Source organism: Vollenhovia emeryi, unplaced genomic scaffold, assembly GCF_000949405.1.
Source record: "Vollenhovia emeryi isolate VEMERY1.0 unplaced genomic scaffold, V.emery_V1.0 DF939276.1, whole genome shotgun sequence".
NCBI classification, from domain to species: Eukaryota; Metazoa; Arthropoda; class Insecta; order Hymenoptera; family Formicidae; genus Vollenhovia; species Vollenhovia emeryi.
The window spans coordinates 137,290-157,394 of NW_011967090.1; the positions used below are offsets into that span (position 1 = coordinate 137,290).

Below are 20,105 nucleotides of genomic sequence, written 5' to 3' on the forward strand. Positions count from 1 at the left end.
TATATGCATTCTCACATATGTGCGAGAGTGAAACCCCTTTTAAATCCCGCGGGCGCGTTAAACTCTAAATTAAACTCCTAGAAAATTGCGTCGGGGTTAATTAAGAAGAATCAAAGATTTATTGGAGCCTGATTTATATTATTAATTTATGGCTGACATTTGCCAGACTTATTTGAAATGCACGTTGTGACTGTTAATGCAATCTCGCGGATACGAAATGGTAGGTCGACATTTATCGCTCGAACAACGAAAAATTTGGTAGAGTTTTATACCGGGGCACTTGCATTCCAGCTAGGCCGCTGTATGCAAGAAGTAATCGTATTACGCGAATACGTGAAAAGCAGATAGGAAAACGAATCGAATTGGCGTTCTACCATGGACTTGATTTAGTGGCGCGAATTTTTAATCGACGTGCACCGGTCAATATAAAGAAATGCGGTGAATTTTCGAACAAACGTAACGGAGCGAAGGAAGACAGTGAGGAGGAAACAGCGAGAAATACGCGCGAATAATTAAGCAAAAGTGATAATCGAAATGGCAATTCGCGGTTTACCGCGATCGACTCGGTTCGTGCAACTTTAAAAACTGGGTCGACGGTTCGTTAACGAGTCAATTAATCCCTACGTGCGTAATGAGTTTTATCGCAACAGTACGAGAAAAAAATTATCAATTTTATGCGAGAAATTAATGCAGATATAAATCATAACGATACACGAACGATCACCGATTGCAAACGGTGACTAAATAAGCATTATCGTTAAATCTAAATATATCGACGCTCTCTTTTGAAGTAACAGGACAACAAAAAGAGTCGATTCTACCGTCAATAGGTGTACTGCACACAATGAGAACTTCATAACGGCAAAAAAAAAGCTAAAATATCGATTCGACGTATAGAATTAATGTGTAACGGACGATGAAGCAGCCAGTAGTAATAAACAAACGCGAAGTAATAAGCAAATGATACGTAAATAAGCAATGAGAGAGAGGAGGAGGGCGAGAATAAATATATATCGGCTTTTCTGAGCGACGCGGCGGAATCGCGAGAAAAAGGAATTTCTTTCACGGGCGGTTATCGATGACGGTGCCGAGCGACGAGAAAGTTTCGATAAAGAGTAGCGGCTTGCGAAATCACGCCGGCTCTCGATATTGAATATTCATGCAAGGCGGGATCGCTCGCTCCGTCTCGCAATCTACTGTCTCCTTCATTCGCTCGCCCGTCGTCCCCCCCTTCTCTCTCTCTCTCTCTCTCCCTCTCTCTCCCCCTTTCTCTCATGCCTGAAATCGTCGGGGGACTTCTACGCGAAATACTAAGGTCGCTCCGATACTCGATACCGCCGATTCGCGCGCACGGTGAACGTGTTTATCGAGGATTTCTGACGAAATGGGATACGTCCCCGACATTCGCGCGCGATTATCGAACGCGACAGTGCGGAATACTTTTATAAAATCTGTATGCGATGCACACCTTGCGACATGACCAGACGGTTCTCACGATACTTTTTTACGTGTTATCTATTCGATACAATGTTATCTATCGATACAATGTTAATTATTAATAATCTCAAAGTGTCGTATCACTGTCAAGTGATTGTATTGTGTTCAAGACATCTCACTCTTGCGCAAAATTTCTTTTTTTATTGGGTATCTATTATTATTATTTGTGTGGGTTAGGACCCCTAACTTAGGGGTCTAAAATATTAATTGCCCCAAGGAGAGAATTTTTTCTTAATTTCGAGCCCAGCTACCACAGTGCTCGTATACGTATTTTATAACTCGACTCTGTTTTATTCGACGACGATGATTGACTTAGTATCACTCGAAAAGGACCCAAAAGAATAGGGTCGAAACGTTGTGTAATAAATCGATTAAATAATTAGCCAGTTGGGTTGAGTAACTATAAGTTTCCCGTCTCAATTTTTCTTAAGCTACTAATAAAATGCCTCAGTGTCGAATTGCTGAGACGCCCGCCTAGAGTGTAAGTCCAGGTTCAAACCCTGGCTGAGATAATATTTTTCGCAATCAATTTTCTGCATTATTAAAAATGCCAGATATCGTAAAGAAAACATTGAAATTGTTAATTACTGCAGGCGACATTGAATTATATTCTTATTTGTTTACTAATAAAATGTATAACAAAATTATAGTATAGTGTTCAGTAGTGTACTGTGCCGAAGGTATCCCTCTGAGTTTTATTCTAGACGCGAAATATATTTTCAATGCGGCTTGAATTATTAATGTTCTACCTCTCATCTTTATAATATTAGTTATTGATATAATCCCCAAGCGCTATCCGTGACAGTACAGTCACTGCGTCAAAGACCTCTGAGTCCCGTCTTTAGTGCGCGCTGCAATTTCCGGGGGAGTGATTCATCCGACATTCGGACACGTGTGAGCGAGTCGGCACGTGCGTCCGCTTGAGGGAGCGCGATAGAAAAGAATTCGTCGATTCGCAACTCCGCCGACTTATTGCCAGAGTCCCGTGGAATAATTTCGTGCGGCGGATCGAGAAAATGGAAAGAGACCGCCGCCCGTCGCGCGAGGAAACTTGATAATCTTTCATCAGCGAAATTCCGGGAGCCCCGAACGAATTCTCAGCCGGCAAAGGAAGGCGCCGGGGCAGAACGATTGTCCAATAGTCCAAATTATTGGAAATAACACGGAAATTTCAGCGTTTTTGCGCCAGGATTCTCTCCGTGTCTCGTTGAAAAACACAAATATCTCTCATCAACGGGACACGCGGAAATCAAATTAATTTCATGAAAAGTAATTAAATAATACTTATTTTACTCTCCTGTGTATAAAGAACATTTCGATATAATCGGCGCGCCGCCGATGGCGTTGATCGGTCGATAAGTACACACGCGCACGCTCGGCTCCGGGCTTTTATACGCGGCAATAAACCTGTTTATTTGCCTTAAATAAAATACGTTCATTTGCGTTACGTCGAGCGTCCCACGGAGAAGATTATGCCAGCCGTGCGCCGTACATCCGAAATAAATTACGTCAGAATAAATTACACCGAATTACGGCGGATTTTGTTGTGCGCGGTGGCCGCGAGCGAGCGCACGTGGCACGTTCATCGATTCGGAAGCGCAAAATACCCCGGTATGGTGTCTGCCCACTCGCGGATTAGCGCCGAACGAGATTTATCTGACGCGTAACCGCGGACACGAGCGCCTACTTGCGAGCGAGCGGAACGCACGAGGCGGAGAAGCGCGCGGCACTTAAGTGCGGCTTTCGTGAACAGCGCGTCTCGAGGCGCGATGAAGGAGAAGCGACGAAACATGAATAAATGCATCTCCGCGCGTCGCGGCGGGGAAAAGAAGCCCCGCGCATCGAGAGAAATGGCACATCTACGTACGCGCGCGTACGCTCGGCCCCGGCGACGACGGATAAAACTTTGTTTCCCAGCGAGAATACACGGGGAATGTATGGGGGGGGAGGAGGGGGACGAGGAGGGCGCTTCTCGGTCCATTCGACGCCGGGGATTCTCGGCGCGGCTATTCGGGGCTGCTGTTGCCGCCGCTGGTGCTGCCGCCGCGGAGCTCGGCCGAAAAATACAGTTGGAAGAAACGGTCGTTGCGCGAGAAAGCTCCGCGCCCCATCCACCGTCGGGCGGCCATGAATTTTGATGGATCTTCTTCCCCCCGCGGAGCTTTCGGCCGGAACGACGTAGATTTGCATTATGCAATTGACGCGCGCGCGCATAGCTTTGAGATATATACGTGCCATGGCTGCACTCGCGAAAGAAGACGACGGATCCCCGTTTCGCCGTACGCGTCTCCTTTGCTTGTCCTCCCTTCTCATATACAGAAAAATGATGCTGTATCAACAATGTCAGTATAATTGAAATAACATGGTTGAAACAACGTCAGCGTTAATGAATGAGAAACACCAGATAGTTGTCTCAATAATCTGGATATTTAGTTCAATGCTTGAAATTAAAATCGATAGCAAATACGAGGGATATTCGGAAATTAGGGTTACAATGTGTCCGTAGCTCCGAGGGAAATTTTTCTTTTTTAAGTCGGCACTTCTGCATGAAAAAGGAATCTCGCTGAAGGGAACAAAAGCGGTCGGGCGGGTCAGTAGCTCGATTGGTTGCGTCAGAATCGTGTCGTGACATAAACCCTGCAATTCCCGATCCTGCCAAGTGTGAAGTGCGAGCCGTCATCCAATATCTCGCTATCGCTGAAAGTGAAAAGCCCGCCAACATCTTGATTTCTCAATCAGCTTCGTCGGGGCATTCAAGACAAGAGGAGAGGTCGGCTGACAAAGGGGGTGTGTCTGTTGCATGATAACGCTCGGCCACACACCGCACGAAAAACGGCCGATCTCTTCAACAGTTTTGGTTGGGATATTCTGAACCATCCTACCCATAGTCCCGACCTGGCACCAAGTGACTTGTTTCTTTTCACCCTTTTGAAAGACCACATGGGTGGAAAACGTTTTTCAACTGACGAATAGGATGCCGTGTGTGAATGGTCAAGGGAGGTGGCGGCAGGAACGTGTGACAAAGGAATACAAAAGTTGATACCCCGGCTCACCAAATGCTTGGAACTGAATATAAGTTTCAATAATAAATATGCATTTTTCAATTTTTGTAGAATGTCGTGACTTTCATTTCCGTATATGCCTCGTACAATTGAGCGAATTATTTATGTTTGTGGCAGCCCGTGACATCAACATTTAATTCCAGCAACTTAATTTTTTTTCATCGAACAGCAATGTTCTCCGTGTATATTTTTTATCAGCGCCTCGATTCGCGCGTCCCTCACGCGCGATACTGTCGCGTGTAAAACGCAATCGTCCGCGTCTCAAACACGCTTTAAATAAAAATGGTGAATGTGTAGTAAACGTTGTGCGCTCTTAGATGCAAATTCGCACTCGAGGCAGGAGAGAAATAAAGTTACTTCCGGAATAATATTCCTCGCGAAAAGAGAGTAATCTTCGCTGAACGTTAACACGCATGTAACAGATAAGGTGGCAACTCGAGTTTCATAATGTTAAATACAAATATATGTGACATTATGAAAGATTGCTTTTATATCGCTCAACTTCTTATCATCTCAGATAGTCGGTCAGCGGGAAAACGTTCATTTCAATGTCCGCATATGTTTACCCTTGCGCACACTCGCAATTGGCACTGGTACAACCGAACCGTGAAAGCCCAAGGAAAGTGTCCTCATTGCTAACCAAACGAAATTGTAATGTAAACGAGCCTATTTGTATTCTCTCCATTATCGCGCGATAATGGCCGCGTGGCACTTTCGAAATTTCTTTCGCAACGATACAGACAAGTGGTCGATAGTTACTGCGCCACGATTTCAGGGAGGGCAATTAAAAAAGCGCGTGCTCCAAATAAAATGCCCGGATAATTTCCCACGGGCGCACAGCGTGTCGGGTCTGGCGAGAGACATTTTCAGAAACACTTTGCAAGTGTGCTACTAAAAGATTCAGTATCAGCTCGTAAATAACCATCTAATTGTGCAAATGCGAGGCGTTAGTTAACGAATATATATACAATTTCATATTCACAGGCACATCTGACGCAAGTTACTTCGCTTCGACGAACGTTCCTTAATCTCCCTCCCCCCCCCCTCTCTCTCTCTCTCTCTCGGGCGAAAGGATTAACGACTAATTACCGCCTCGCGTGTAAGGGCGTGCGCAGCACGGATATTTTCACGCTCGGGAGAACACGGCGGCGATCCTGATTTTGTGCGGAAAAACACGAGAGGCGAACGCGCGCGCGGACTATCCGCGCGACGCGGAGAGTACATGCACGCGCGTACACAAGGTAAACGAAAGATTCCTACCTGGTGTGGCTGCAGGGTGTCGGGGACGGGCTCCGAGGCTATTAGCCAGCTGTGCTTACAGGGCGCATAAGCGCAACCTCCACCTCCGAGCTACGCCGGCTTCGTCTCTGCATCCTGCAGAAGAAAAGCAGCAAGGTGAGTTTTACGTTCGTCAAGTTGCGCGCGTACGCCATACGTCCCATAACTTATTCCATTAAACGCCAAATACGATAAATTCTTTTCCGAAGCGAAAGCAAAACCGCTTCTGCGAGAGATTTCTCCCTCGGGAGAGGCAGATATCGTCCTCTCTTCTCTGGAGTTTGGATTGATATATTTTTATCGATTACCCAAGGCTACAAAGAGGAACAGGAAATGATTAAAGGATTAAGCAGCGGGTTGTCGCGCTGTTGCGCGGGAGAACGTAGACGATACAACAGTGGCCAGGTGGGCACTCTAGATTTATATCGTTCGAAAGTTTATATTGGATTTCATATTTAATGCAACGCACACCGCCGACGTCGCCGCGTTGCGTCACGCCGCGACACCGCCTCCGAGATAAATTATTTATGTCGTGACGCTTTGTCTTCGTCTGCTTCCGAAGGGTGGCGACGAGGCACCGACGCCTGCCGGGGGGGAAAAACGGATGATCGGTGTTAGAAACCGTGATAAAGCCCCGCCGTGAGCGAAAATCGCGTCGATCTTTACGAGCATTCGCGCGGACGGGGGATACGGAGACGCGCAGAATATTTCTTTGTCAAAGGGGGACATTGAACCTTAAGTTCACCCTTCTGTCGCGCCACCGTCTTACGCCAGTGATCGCTATATCGCGTCAAAGGGAATCACTGTGACGTTATATCGAATCGCGATGAGCCTTCAACAGCGACAGTTCCAGCGGAAAGCGCAACTTACCTACGAATCAATGACAAGCGACGTCTCGGGTTTAGACATTTGTAGCGTAAAAAGTCGTAAGGCTTCTAAGTCATCTATAGCATCGGTATTTCTTAGGCCCGGTCTACAATGGGTTGTTAGTCGTTAGTCGAAAGTCAGAACTATATGTCGATCCTTTTTCTTCCACCCAGAAAGGAAAAGGATCAACATATAGTTCCGACTTCTGACTAACGACTCATTGTAGACCAGGCCTTAAGCCTTGCGTCCACGATCCAAGAACTGTGTCCAAGTTCTAGTTCCAAAACACGTGTAGCCAATCAACTTGCATCTTTTACGGAAAAGCTACCAAAAACTTGAGAGGGTCAGCGGTATGTATGAGGGAACATCGGGACGCGTTTGATCGCTCATACGGGAATTTGTCGAAAACGTAGTCGAAGGTGCGGCGCGCGCGGCGAAGAAGCATAATACACCGACGTCGGGACGCGTACGTGACAGGAATTTGGCTAGCCGGTTACTTATTGACCAGGACGGCGCTTACGAAACCATTAATAACGCACAAGAGGGTAATTTCCCACCCCGAGAGAGGGACATTGGCCCTTATTGCCAACGGCTCGCCGCGCCGACGGGCGACGGGACACAATGAAGGGCCATCAATTACCTCTCGGGCCCTTCGCGATCGAATGAAGCTATTAAGACGGGCCGAGCGGTACCGGTGTCAAGCTCGTAATCCCCCGTTACAGCGTTTCTCGCGGATGCTGCTCTTCCGCACGCCGACGCGCGGAACGACTTAATAGCTCCCCCGATGATAAGGATCCCGCGCTGCTCGCCGACTTTTTGTCACCGACGTACCCTTCGAACCGATAAAAATCGGCTCCACGCTCGCGAAGAGAGCCCCGCGTACTAATTAGATGATGACTCGCGCGGTTATTACCTTAATTAAGCTCGCGTCAATCGCTCTCGGGTGCCGCGGTCTTCCGCGCGCGAGCACGAGCGAGGTAACACCAGTAAAAGACGAGTGGAAGTAAAATTTTTAATTTTTTTTCGTTTTTGATATAAAATCGGCCAACATAGTCTAGATTTTGCTGCGTATTTCAATTCCGTAAAAGAGTTTTGCATTTCTACAAAGTCAATTAAAAGATTACTTCTAACAAAGAATGTCGATAAAACAGACGGCTTTAGGATTCCCTTAAAGTGCGTGAATTTTACTTGTCGAGCTAACAAAAGACTGTCTTTTAAGATCGACAAACAATCGTGCTGTTTACCGAGTATGGAAAGAGTATACAAAGTTAAAGGAGAACGAAAAGTGGCATATTATAATCATTCGTATTTGAATTCCTCTTATTATAACTGAATCGCTCCGCCAAGTAAACGTATTATTCTTTCCGCTAAATTTTACACAACGATAAGAGCGATTAGCGCGCAATAGAGCCAAAACTTCAAAAATAGACATTTCACGCGCCACAAACTCTTTCCCCGATTGAAGCTTCGGAGAAATGGGGGCGACGATTAGCGAAAAGACTGGCGCGTGGCGGCAAGCGCATCGATTGTATTTGCGCCCGAACGAGGGAGGAAGAGGAGCGAGAGGAGGAAGAGAAAGCGGCGGCGCGGCGGCAGCGGCGGCGACGACGGCGGATTTATAGGATTATCGATCGCAAACTTGTCAGCGTCAGTCCGTTACCGTACCATTTGAACTCCCCGAGCCGGGCAAACCGTTCCGTTTACATTTTTCCAAAGCGCGCCCGACACACAATCGCCGGCGCGGCATCATTCCCTCCATTGTTCGCGTCCGCGAGTTCGCGCTCGTTCAATCGCCCGCTCGCCCGCTCGCCGGCACCGCTCGCAATTTGTATCTGCCGCTCCGTCCCGACCTGCTGTGTTATTAACCAAAAGCAGACCGCGCGAGATACATCCACGGCGCCTGCCTACGGCCCGATAAATCTTATTACAAAAAACGCGCGCCGGAGATACGGCTCGAGCTGTAATGGGCGCAAATAAGTACGTTCTTTCTGCAAACATCGTTGCTGCCCGCGACCGGTCATTACGGCACAAATAACCGATCAAATTCCATTCCGCGCGATTCCTGGATAAATATATTATGTTGGCTCAAGTTCGCCAAATTGCTCGCAAATGCGTAAACAACGTGATGCCTGATAAACCGATCGCGACTGAGTCAAAGCGGCCCTGGATCCTTCCTCACTAAACATTCGTTATGGCTATAGAACAGTTCTTTTACTTCTGTGGATCAAACTTGAACAGAAGTTACCTTCGTTCTTTCGCAAAGTAAAGTACAGCTGTAACAATTAATTATTCAATCATATTTCTAACATAATTCCTGCCAATTCGGTTTAATGATGTTATCAGTTACGAATAAAGAATATACAGTAGACGCTTTTGATAAATGGACGATTTCTGCTGTAAGTAAATAAGCGGGGAGCGATTTTCCAATTATCAACGAAACCGATAATACAACGAGAGCAAACATTAGTTGCTCCCTCTTTCGCGTCGACGACTTTTAACGTAATAAAGAACAAATAATTTAAAGAAACCTCCGTTCTTTCTAATCATACTACTACGACCTTTATAAACGCACAAGCCACACAAACAGAAATAATAAATAATAGAAATAACAATGGCTCGTATGATAGAATCAAGTAATAAACGAAAAGGCTCAGAGCCTGAACAAGGTTGTAGTGTCCAATAAAAATATTTTAATTACATATATATACGTTTCGGTCCTTACTGAATCATCCTCATTATAAAAAAGAGATAAGTACAATTTAAGACGTGGATGGACTCGCAAATTAAATATATATCGAGAATTACGCAGTCAATAGTGTAAAATTATAGTAAATTATGAGACGGTAGTACGTAAAACACGGCGCAAGTGAGTATAACATGTTGAATTAAAAGGAAAGGGAGGTTGAAACCCTGGCTGAGGTAATATTTTTCGCAATAAATTTTCTGTATTGTTAAAAATGCCAGGTATGGTCAAGAAAACACTGACGTTAAAAAGAACGAGTTGGAGCCGCGTTGAACTGTGTGGATGACGTTACAGTAATGAAGAAATAATAAATAATACAGATACACTTACGCTCAGCCGTATGCATGTCAGGCGAAAATTCGACTTTCTCCAAAACGACGGCCGCGCGCGAGAAAAGAACGTTGTCACTCTCTTCAACGCGCTAGATTGCTCGCCGGTTGTGCGACGAATTGCCTCATCCCGGTCTATTTACAAGCTGGCAAGCGGAGTCTCGTCGCAATTACGTGAATTAACCGACGATCGTGACTCAGATCGCCGTTCGGAGAAAATGGATTATGTCGGCTGATTCAATTAAATCAAGTATGCGAGCTTAAGAAGATGAACTCGAGTTCATCTTCTTAAGCTCGCGCACTTGATTCAATTGAGTGCAGTCGCGCTTTGCGACGAGCGGTGAAAAAAAAAAGACGTTTTCCCGCGCTCCGCGACGAGAGATGAGGAAGTCGTTCTCCGCCGCGCTCGATTCGTTTTTCACGTTATTTTCCGCGACCGCGGCAACGCTATCCCCAAATAAATTTAAATGTCCTCGGAACTTGCTCCCGCTGACTCAGGCTCTCGCGTATATGGCCCGCGAAAAGTGCGGTAGAATCTTCTCCGACGATATGAGGACTTTTCTGAATCCGCGCCTTTAAAAATCACTCCGCGCTCGGGAAAAACTATCAGCGAAAAATGGAATTTGACTACTTCGTACGAACGTTCGTACGACGCGCGAAAGGAGCATCAAGAGCGTTCCCGTCTGCATTTCTCTGCGAAAAAGAACCCAAGTAAATTAATATCATTTGAAAAATTAATTATTCCCGAGTTCTTTCGTTGCTGTAATTAGACCTTTTTTTGCATCTGGTTGAATTCCTTGTTGAAATATATGAACGCAATTTAATGTATACGAGAACGCACATGGGGGATAAGCGGAAGTAACGGGAAAGTGAGATGAAATACTGCAAGGGAGAGCTTGGTGGAAAAGGGTTCGCGGAGTGAGAAATGGGTGGACGAAGAGAGTTTGTTGGAACGGTCGCGACCGCTTTTAGCCACCTACTCCCCGCCCGTTCTTTCGCCGCGCTCGATTAATTACTAAAGTTCAGTGCGAAAACATCGGTCCGTTTATTCGCGAACTTATTAGTAGTCTATTACTTACTTACGACTGTTCCAATATTGGAAATCACAATCGTCTGCGTTGCAATTAGATTCAATGAAATTAAATTAGGAGCTCGCAGGCCTAACAAATATTTTACATGGATGCGACTGTGATCAACAAATTGATAATAAACATTGGCCATAGAATTCCCAAGTTGTAAAATATAAGTTGACTCGCCAGTAATGGTGAGTTGTTCTTCGATAAAAGGCACAATTGTCGAAGGAAGTGAATTTAAACTACCTTTATGCGCATATGCAACACGAAATATTCCAGCAATCGTTTCAGTAATTAACGACTCGTAATTATACGTCTTTCATCAAGGTCCTTCGGCTAATTGACGCAATCCCTTCGACGAATCTTCAAGGAAATGCATCGGTGTGTTAATCCGCTGTTACACTCTTTGATGAGCGACAGGAAGCGTGGACCGAGGGGGAAACCGCTGACCAAAATCTTGTACACCAATGCCCACTAATGCCCAGTGGGCATACTTTATCTTATTAACTTATTTTATCTTATTTTACCTTCATAATGCCCCAGCAAGGCACAATGCCCAAACTAATGCCCCAAAAATGCCTGGTAATGCCCAGCAATGCCCAGTAATACCGTAAATCTGTACACCACAATGCCCTCAGCGGTTTACCCCTCGGCGTGGACTTTGCGCGAAACTCAAATCAATGACAACAAACTATAAAAAGACAAGAGAAAATTTATCAATTAATTCCATTAGAAGATTCAAACTCACATCCCAGCAGAGTTCATGATTGCTCCGCTCGATGTGCGCACGGGCTAATACATAAACTTTCGCGTCTGACATTCCCAACCACTCCAGGTAAATCCCGGTCCCTCGAGATGTCGATCGCGAGTGAGAAAGGACTTTATGATCTCGCAAACCCACGGTTACAAACGATCCCTTAATAGACACATCCGGCACTCCGCGTGCGTCGCAAGCGCTTCTTCTTTGAAAGAGGTTCTTTCTTCCTGGTTTTACTTGACGCATGCGAGCGCGATAATCATCTATGCGTAAGCGGCAGCAGCAAGACCCTCGGCCGTGGAAAACGCGATACTTTCGAAACGCGGCGTCATTAACGCGTTATACGCGTTAGAGACACGCGCGCGCGCGCGCTCGTTGCCCACGAACTTGGAGAACGTCGAACGCATGACATCACTCGACCTCACATCTGCCGCTCTATTCCCGACTCTCGCACGCCCGTACGGTTAGGTAATACTTAATGGGTTATATACGCGGGTAAATACACGCGCTGACCTCGTTACCATCGTCGCCGGCGCGAAGCACCATGCGAAAAAGAGCCAATCCGAAGAGAAATAATTCAATTGTGCTTCGATCCTCCGAATCGTGGCTGCGTAACTTTGTAGGCGATAAGTAATATATAGCCTCCGAAGATACCGTATCGAAAATGCGATAGATTATCGGGTCATTTCTTTTTCCTCAAAGCCAGATAAAAGTTCTTGGAATCATTCAAACACCATCCCGACCCGCTAAAAAGTTAGTAAGGAAAGTAAGAGAGAGAGAGAGAGAGAGAGCGAGAGTTTAACAATTTGTACTGGGCCGAAATAATAAATTTATAAATTTACGTCGTATTGTCGCGGCTGTGAGTGGAGTGATAAAACATCATCGAATTTATCGGCGTCAAGAGAGAACGCTGGATCCGGTGGCCGGCGTTAATTACTTCGCGGCTCGAACGCAAATTAGTTGCCCGTTACAGCCGTAGCGCGCCACGGGTACATTTATTTCAGGCGTGAGATTCGTTATCGATTTGTTTCCGCTACGACTGGAGGACTCTCGATTACCGTCGGTGCAACAATACACACGCCGCTGCCCGTCGTAATTCGCAAATATGCATAAACATTCAACAAAATTTACGCGCGGAATTAAATTCAGCTGGTCCCGGCAGCTTTTAACATTAGCAAAATTGAAAAGAGAGCCTCAGTCATTTGTATCGCTCGTTGCGTCATTAGATTGACATCAACGATTTATCGTTTTCTTTATCGTCGCGCACTTCTGTACGAGGGGTAAACCGCAGACTGAAATCATGTACACCAACGCCTACTAATGCCCAGTGGGCATTACTTTATCTTATTGTCTTATTTTATCTTTAAAGTGCGGGGAGGAGGGTGTTGAATGGTAAATATAACATTTTTAAATAATTAAAAATCGTTCGTCGATGTAATACGTGAATTTACCGACGACGAATGATTCCATCTAAATGAAACTGTGTTGTGTCCGTAAAGAAATCGGGACAAGGTAGAAAACGGTACATGAATTCACATTTTAGATTAATTATTGGGCTACCAACATCTTGCTCGGGCCTAAAGGCGCTCCCGTTTGTGTGATTTATATCATAATGGTCCTATTTAACTCTATTTTAACTTGTTTTATCTTTGTTATCTTGTTAGATTCTTTATAATACCTCAGCAAGGCCAGATAGCACCCACTAATGCCCAAAATATGCCTAGTATTGCACGAAATCTGTACACCACAATGCCCTCAGCGGTTTACCCCTCAGTTCTGTATTAAATAAACTTAGAAAATGCGGGGCTTTTTAAAAGAGGATCGAGATATTTCTCTTTGAACGAAGCAGACTCTACTGAAGTCTAAGGCGACAAGGTGGCTGCAATTTTTGTCGCTCAACTTTTGTTTCTAAGTTGAAAAAGTATAAATTGTTAAAAAACACAAGTTGTTTTTCACTAATTTAATATTTGATTATAAATTTAAAAAGTTTGATGACACTTGTAATGCAAAAACTGTCAACAATCCCGGGGTTCTCGTTTAAAATTGTTTTATAATAGCGTGATACCTTTATGAAAATGATATATTGTTCGTGCGATAAGTTAAACTGTAACACCGCACGGTTTTCGGAACGAGCGCTAACAAACGCATGAATTACGAATGTTTGTCTGCGTTCACGACGAATCGCGATACCGCTTCTCCCCTGCCCCGCGCTTTTGTACTTTGTAAATAAATTCACCTGCGAGAGAGTATTACGGTGGCTTGAATATCTGAATATTCCCACGAACTTCTCCACTTCTCGCGGAAGATATCCCGCGGCGTCCCCTGTTCTTTTAATTAAAAAGTTTCGCGCTAGAGATGGAAGTCCAGAGGCAAGATTCCTGTTGATCGTCCATTAAACAAACTTATCGAATGAAACTGCGATGTAATCCTAGTTACAAAGAGCCGCGGCCTGTTAATCCCGTACATCGGTAACATTCGTGAGGCGAATTCATTTGTATTCATAATATCTACAGAAAAAAAAAGACTGGCATTTATTATCTACCTTCTGCTCTGCTCTACCCCCCTCCGTTTTTATTATTTCTCCTTTTTTTTACGTAGATTAAATTTCCTTTTTAAAACTAGAGCTTACTTTACTGACTTGTTATTTCGTAAGAGAAGTTTTTATGAAAACAATTAGACTTAAAATAGCGTACGCGATAAACAATCGTTTTACTGAAGAACAGACAGTGTTGCAGTAATTTACACAGAATCATATTAATTGTCATCTGAACGCAATAATTTACCAATACGAGATCACACGCTACAAGTTCTCTGGGTTACTTCGATCAATGAAAAGCAAGCAGAAATAATTAACATTAGCGTACAATTACCAACTTTCGATCATTCCAAGATTAACTGCAATTAATCCACTAATATAAGTAAACGAATGAAAAGTAAGAAAAGTACACATCTCTACTTTTTTCTAACCCACCTATCGATTCGATGAAGAAACTGATGATCAGATATGCGCGAAGGAAAGGGGGAGGAGGGGGATAAGAAATAAAGTTGAAGATACGCCACAGCGGCGTGAGAGAGAGAGAAGATTGGATCGGTTCCGATCTTCCTTTAACGACGGAGAAAAGTTAAGTGAGACTACCGGCGAAAAAGATGAGAGGGTGGAAAGCAGGCGAGGGCGGGGAGAGGTTTCGCAAGCCCTCGGGTGAAGTCACGGGATAACGGAGAATATTTCCCTCTCGAAAATCGCGTACGGCGCTCCGCAGCTCGTTATAAGTTGCTCGTCCTCCGCCCTCTCTCCTCGCAGTAGCAGCGCCCACGTCACGTCCGCCGCCATAAGGCAATTTTTTCAGATTTGACGAACAAATCTCGGCGAAAGGTCACGAGAGACGCGACGCGCGACCCACGCGATTCAACCGCGTCGTACTCGGACCATGGACATAATAAGAATAGACTGTGCGTGTTCCCTGCCTCACCCGCGCGAAAACATGTACGAACTTTGGAACGAGATAGCTGGTGTTGGGCCCAAGGAGACTAGAGACCAGGAGATCGAACTCCAGTGGTGGGGGTGGGTCAAAATATGGTCGCATTTCATTGGCGCTGTTCGCGGTCATGGTCGCCAGCCAATTCATAAACTACGTGCTGGACTTCGGAGCGTCGTGCAACATAACCAAGAAGACTGGAGAGCATAAGTTTGGCATCTTGGCAAACTGTCAATGTAAATACTGAATTTAATTTTGGAGTCGTAAGTATTAATCAATGCACACTTTAGACATGATTTCACTTTTTTGACACAACGGTTCACACCAAACAACGTAAACATTCGAACTTTGGCGCACGTGTAGTTCACGAATTGGCCGGCAACCACGACTGCGAACAGCGCCCATGAAATGCGACCACAGTTTGGCCAAACCCCCCCCCCCCCCCCAACTGATTTGGGCAGAAGTTAGGTTTCCTGGTCTCTAGTCTTCTTGGTTAGGCCGTACCTCATCTTTGTCTAGTGAAGTAGTGGGGGTAACAGAAGAGTTACCCCTGGTCCACAATCTTGCTTTAAGTAAGCTGTAACCCTTAAGCCGTACGAAATTAACCAATCACAGGTGAGAGTGAGGGGAATAAATGCCTGTGATTGGTTAATTTCTTACGGCTTAAGGCTTACAGCTTACTTAAAGCAAGATTGTGGACCAGGGGTAAGGGAATGATAGAGGTTAAAGGATAAGCGTTACAAAGGATAAGCATTACGGCGACGACGACGGCGGTCATCAGTGGTCTTGCGAGCGTGCCCCAGCAAGCGACGGAGGTTTGGACAGCGGCGACGGGACCAAGACCGCAGCCGAGGGACGTGGACAAGACCGTGTCGTCAACAACAACTCTGTCCACTCTGTCAAGCACAGTAGCCATATTGAATTTTTGCTCCACTCCAGATATTGATAGAGAGAACAAACAGAGAGCTCTTCTCTATCAATAATCACTCAAACTCTCTGCAAACAGAGAGAGAGAGAGAGAGAATAAGGTCTAAAGTATGTTGTGTTTTTTTTTAAGTTTGGACACTTCTGCAGCCAAAATGCGCAGTCTATGACATACGTCTATGACTCGGACGGGGTCCGCGCCCTCTCGCGTTTGCATGAAATAAACTACTTCGGCCGATCATATACTCGCTCGAGCGAATCGAAGCCACGCTTTTCACGTTTTCCAGAGTTAACGAGCGAATTTGATTCGACGCACAGAGACACGGACTTCTCGCGCGGAGGAGTGACGTTCGAAAGCAGCGCGAAGCGAAAATTCGATATCTCGAGACACTCTCGGTGTCGCCGGATCGGTGAGAGGGGGGGGGGGGGCAGAGAGAGAGAGAGAGAGAGAGAGAGAGAGAGAGAGAGAGAAAGAGAGAAAGAAGCAATATCGCGCGCTCGAGAGTCACCGGAGAGACAAAACGAGACAAGAAAGAACCCCTTCGCACGGTTCCACGTACCTGACCTGACGTCACCGGTTATTTATGCACCGCCGAGTAACGGCTGCTCGCCGATTTCGCCGTCCGCGCTAAGAATACACGCGCGCACGCACTCTTTCTCTTTCCCGTCTTCCTTCTCGCGCCGCCTCTCCGTTCACCCACCTATGCGACTGGCACAGAGCGCGAGAGTCACCGGTGTGACTGACTCGATCGGCTCTCTCGTCTCACGGATACTCGTGTTCGACTCGTGTATCGAGGGTGAGCCCACGCAACTTCGGAAGTTCATGAGAACGGGAATGGTACTGCGCGCGAAGCCATCGGAATTGCGATAACATAACACATAACAGAGTCGATCCAGTCGTAATCCCGTAATTACACGTAGTCGACGAAGTAGTTTCTCTTTCGCGGATGCGACAAAAGTGATCCCGTGCTCTCTTGCGCGTCCTGGTTCAGTTCGCAAAGTAAGAAGACACACGAGATCCGATATCTCTATCTGTCACCTATTACGAAATATTACATAATAGTTAGTACATTACGTCGATACGTAACTCGTTTCCTAACATCTGTTGACCCCACGTCTATTATACTTTAATGCCCCGTTGTGTTCTTATGCTTATGTGCCCCTCGACTGTAAACGGGTTCTCGCAAACGCACGTGTTTCCGCCCTCCGAGTTTCAGTTTTCCTCGGAGCGTGGCGAATGGATTAGCGTTGAACTTGCTTCTCTGGTAATCTGACAATTCGCTAGAAACTTCGCTAGAAGTAAAAAAAAAGGAATGGCAAAATAAAGTTAAATATGTTGCGCATGGAAGACAGGAAATACGTTCGTTCACTCGCGATGAATACTGATTTCGAAAAACGGTTTTTCCGGCACTGCGAATCGATTAAATCAATCTTCCATATTCAGGCTGAACAACCTGCGCCATATTCGAATGGCGCAGGCTGTTCAGCCGCGAAACTCGAACGTCCATAGTTGGGACTGTTCGACCATGCAATCCGTTCAAATCCATAGGCGAGTTCTAATTGAAATCGCCGTGTTAGAATAGCGCACGCTTAATCGTTCCGTTATCATGAAATAATCAACGGCTGACTACAATTGAATATTATCACGAAAACGCTAGAAACAATCGCTCAGGGATTAATCTCGTTACTTACCGATAACGAGAGCCATTCCCTAGTCAAGGCCAATGCCGCAACGCTTTCCCTGTATCTAGTTAGTCTGTATGCAGTTTTTGTTTCGCGCCTGCGTATCGAACGTCACCCAATTCGAAATACAAATTTATCGAATTGTTAAATCGTCGTTTCGACGCCCTAAATTGATCTTCATGAACGAATCAGCATCAACTACTTTTTGCTCTTGTCGGCTTTGCCCAATGTTTAATTTCCGTTTTCAAATGACAATAGAAGATTATAGCGTTGCTAATAATTATCCTGCTAAACTATCGAATATAAAATCTTCCTACGTGCATATTCTACATCAAATAACAAAAATTTAAGAAAAAACTATATTGAATAATCCGACACAACTGGCAACAGGAAACTTCCTTTATTCGCACAACGTTTCGGCCATGGGTTTTGGCCCTTTTCAAGTGCAATCAACAGATTCTAGCCGGCGTGTGGCATGTGGTCAATTGCCCACTGGACAGAAATGGGGACGTCGGATTACAATGTTATGTGCTAAATGTAAAAATATGCTTTAGAAAGGAAGTAAATTATATCAAAATTTCAAATTTCAATCGACCTCAGCTGGTCACATTTATTAAATACGCTTTCACAACGTTTCGACCTTTGGTTTAGGTCCTTATCAAGTGAGATCTTGTTGCGGAGTTATGTCAAGTAGAAATAAAAACGCATTTTAGCGGAATGGAGTTATGTATTAAGAGTACAATTTCGCTAACGCCCGGAGCCGAGGGATGTAAGACCAAGACTGTCTTACTGGCAATCTGAAGAAACGTGCTTGTAAATTATATCAGTTGAATACATACGTAGAAACATCGCTACGGAGACATTATATCTCTCTAGAGACGCGTGATTACTGCATGGGCGCAGGAATGAGACTAAACATATGTAGATCAGCCTAGTGTCAAGGGCCAATAGTCCACAAATTAAACAACAATAGAGTAACATTAGCGATAAATAAGCGAATATGGGGGGGGGGGATATCCCTGGTAAATTCTCTGTGTCCTTTTGGCAATTAATCGCAGTGCTGTGTCTTTTTATAAAAAACCATTTCTGCCACTTCTCCCTTTCTTTGGTGTTTCTCTTTATGAAGAATTTTAGGGTCGGACCACTGGAAATCATGTCCCGAGTGATACGATGCTTACTGACCACTGAGTGGTTACTTTCATGCTTCTTTGTCGGATTATTCAACCTATTTGTTAACCAATTACTGGCGATTAAATATTTTCAAATTTTGCTTAAAAAATATATAATAAAAAATTCAAAAATAATATTTACAGTTGCTTTGTAAAATATGTAAAGTATTGCTTTGTACAGCATTACTGCAAGGTGCATTTATATCTCGCTGAATTAAATACACGTCAAATATCTCCGATGAAGCATCTAATATCGCAACGATCGAGCGCTTCTGATTGTCGATGCACATGCACAATCGTAGACACACGCAAACGCACGCTCTTATTTCCACCAATCTCGAGACACTATAAAAATTCCCCCGATGCGGATAAGCCCCCATCGGGACGGCCCGCGCGTTGCATACCAGCACACAAGCGTGGTGTCACGCGATACATCAATAATACGAGAATTATTAACGCTTACGTGTGCAAGGCGACACGCGATGGCCAGGAAATCGGCGCGTGTTAAATCAACGCGAGCTAATGCTTTTACCGAGTTCCGACATCGCGCGTTCGCTAAAGGTTTTCCCATATATTATTATAATGCCGATATCGGCCTTACAGAATCTCGTGTTTTTTTTATATTTTAAAATACTTGAACTTTACTTCCTTTTAGCCCCTTTTACGCGCGCCCTTAATTAAACCCAAAAAAAAATGTATTTAAATCGCGCACTTTAAATCACCGTGATCGCTTTCTCCCCCCCGCGTCCCGACGTCCTCTTTTTCTGCGAGGCATAAATTCCATGTATAAAGTGTAACGAAAAAGTACGGCAAAGGAAAAATAAAGTGGCTCTTGAATCGCGAGAAACTCACGATGAACGAGGAAATCCGCGCAATTTATGCACGTCGGCAGATAAAACTAAATTAATGCGCGCACGGCCACCTGCAGTCTGCAGGATAATAATCAACCATCAGCCATGTCGAGAAAGATTATCGTAAATTCCATCATTTGCCCGAGTCGTCGAACGTTCTCTCATTCCCTTTTTCTCTCGTACTTTCTCTCTCTCTCTCGCAAGTCCGCCGGCTTCGATTCGCCGCCGATATCGAGTTCCGGGATTTACTCGTGCGAGAATGGACTCCGGAATTTTCGCGTAATGTAAAACGCGTACCCCCCAGTTCGTATGAATTCCGCCACTGTCTCCTCCTATTTCCCTTCGACCCTCCTCCGTCTCTCTCTCTCTCTCTCTCTCTCTCTCTCTCTCTCTCTC

At 45.1% G+C, this 20,105-nt stretch overlaps 1 protein-coding gene across 4 annotated transcripts in view; it reads right to left on the reverse strand.

Annotated features, from left to right (window-relative positions):
* The window catches only part of LOC105559392 (mucin-12), a 241,370-nt gene that overhangs the window by 87,807 nt on the left and 133,458 nt on the right, over window positions 1–20,105 (reverse strand). For 3 of the 4 annotated variants that reach the window (XM_012007638.1, XM_012007636.1, XM_012007637.1), the window contains one exon: window positions 5,820–5,933. The gene's annotated coding sequence lies outside the window, so the exon portion shown is untranslated. Of the gene's footprint in view, window positions 1–5,819; window positions 5,934–9,777; window positions 10,148–20,105 lie in introns of those variants that run through there. The other variant, XM_012007639.1, reaches the window with a different exon arrangement.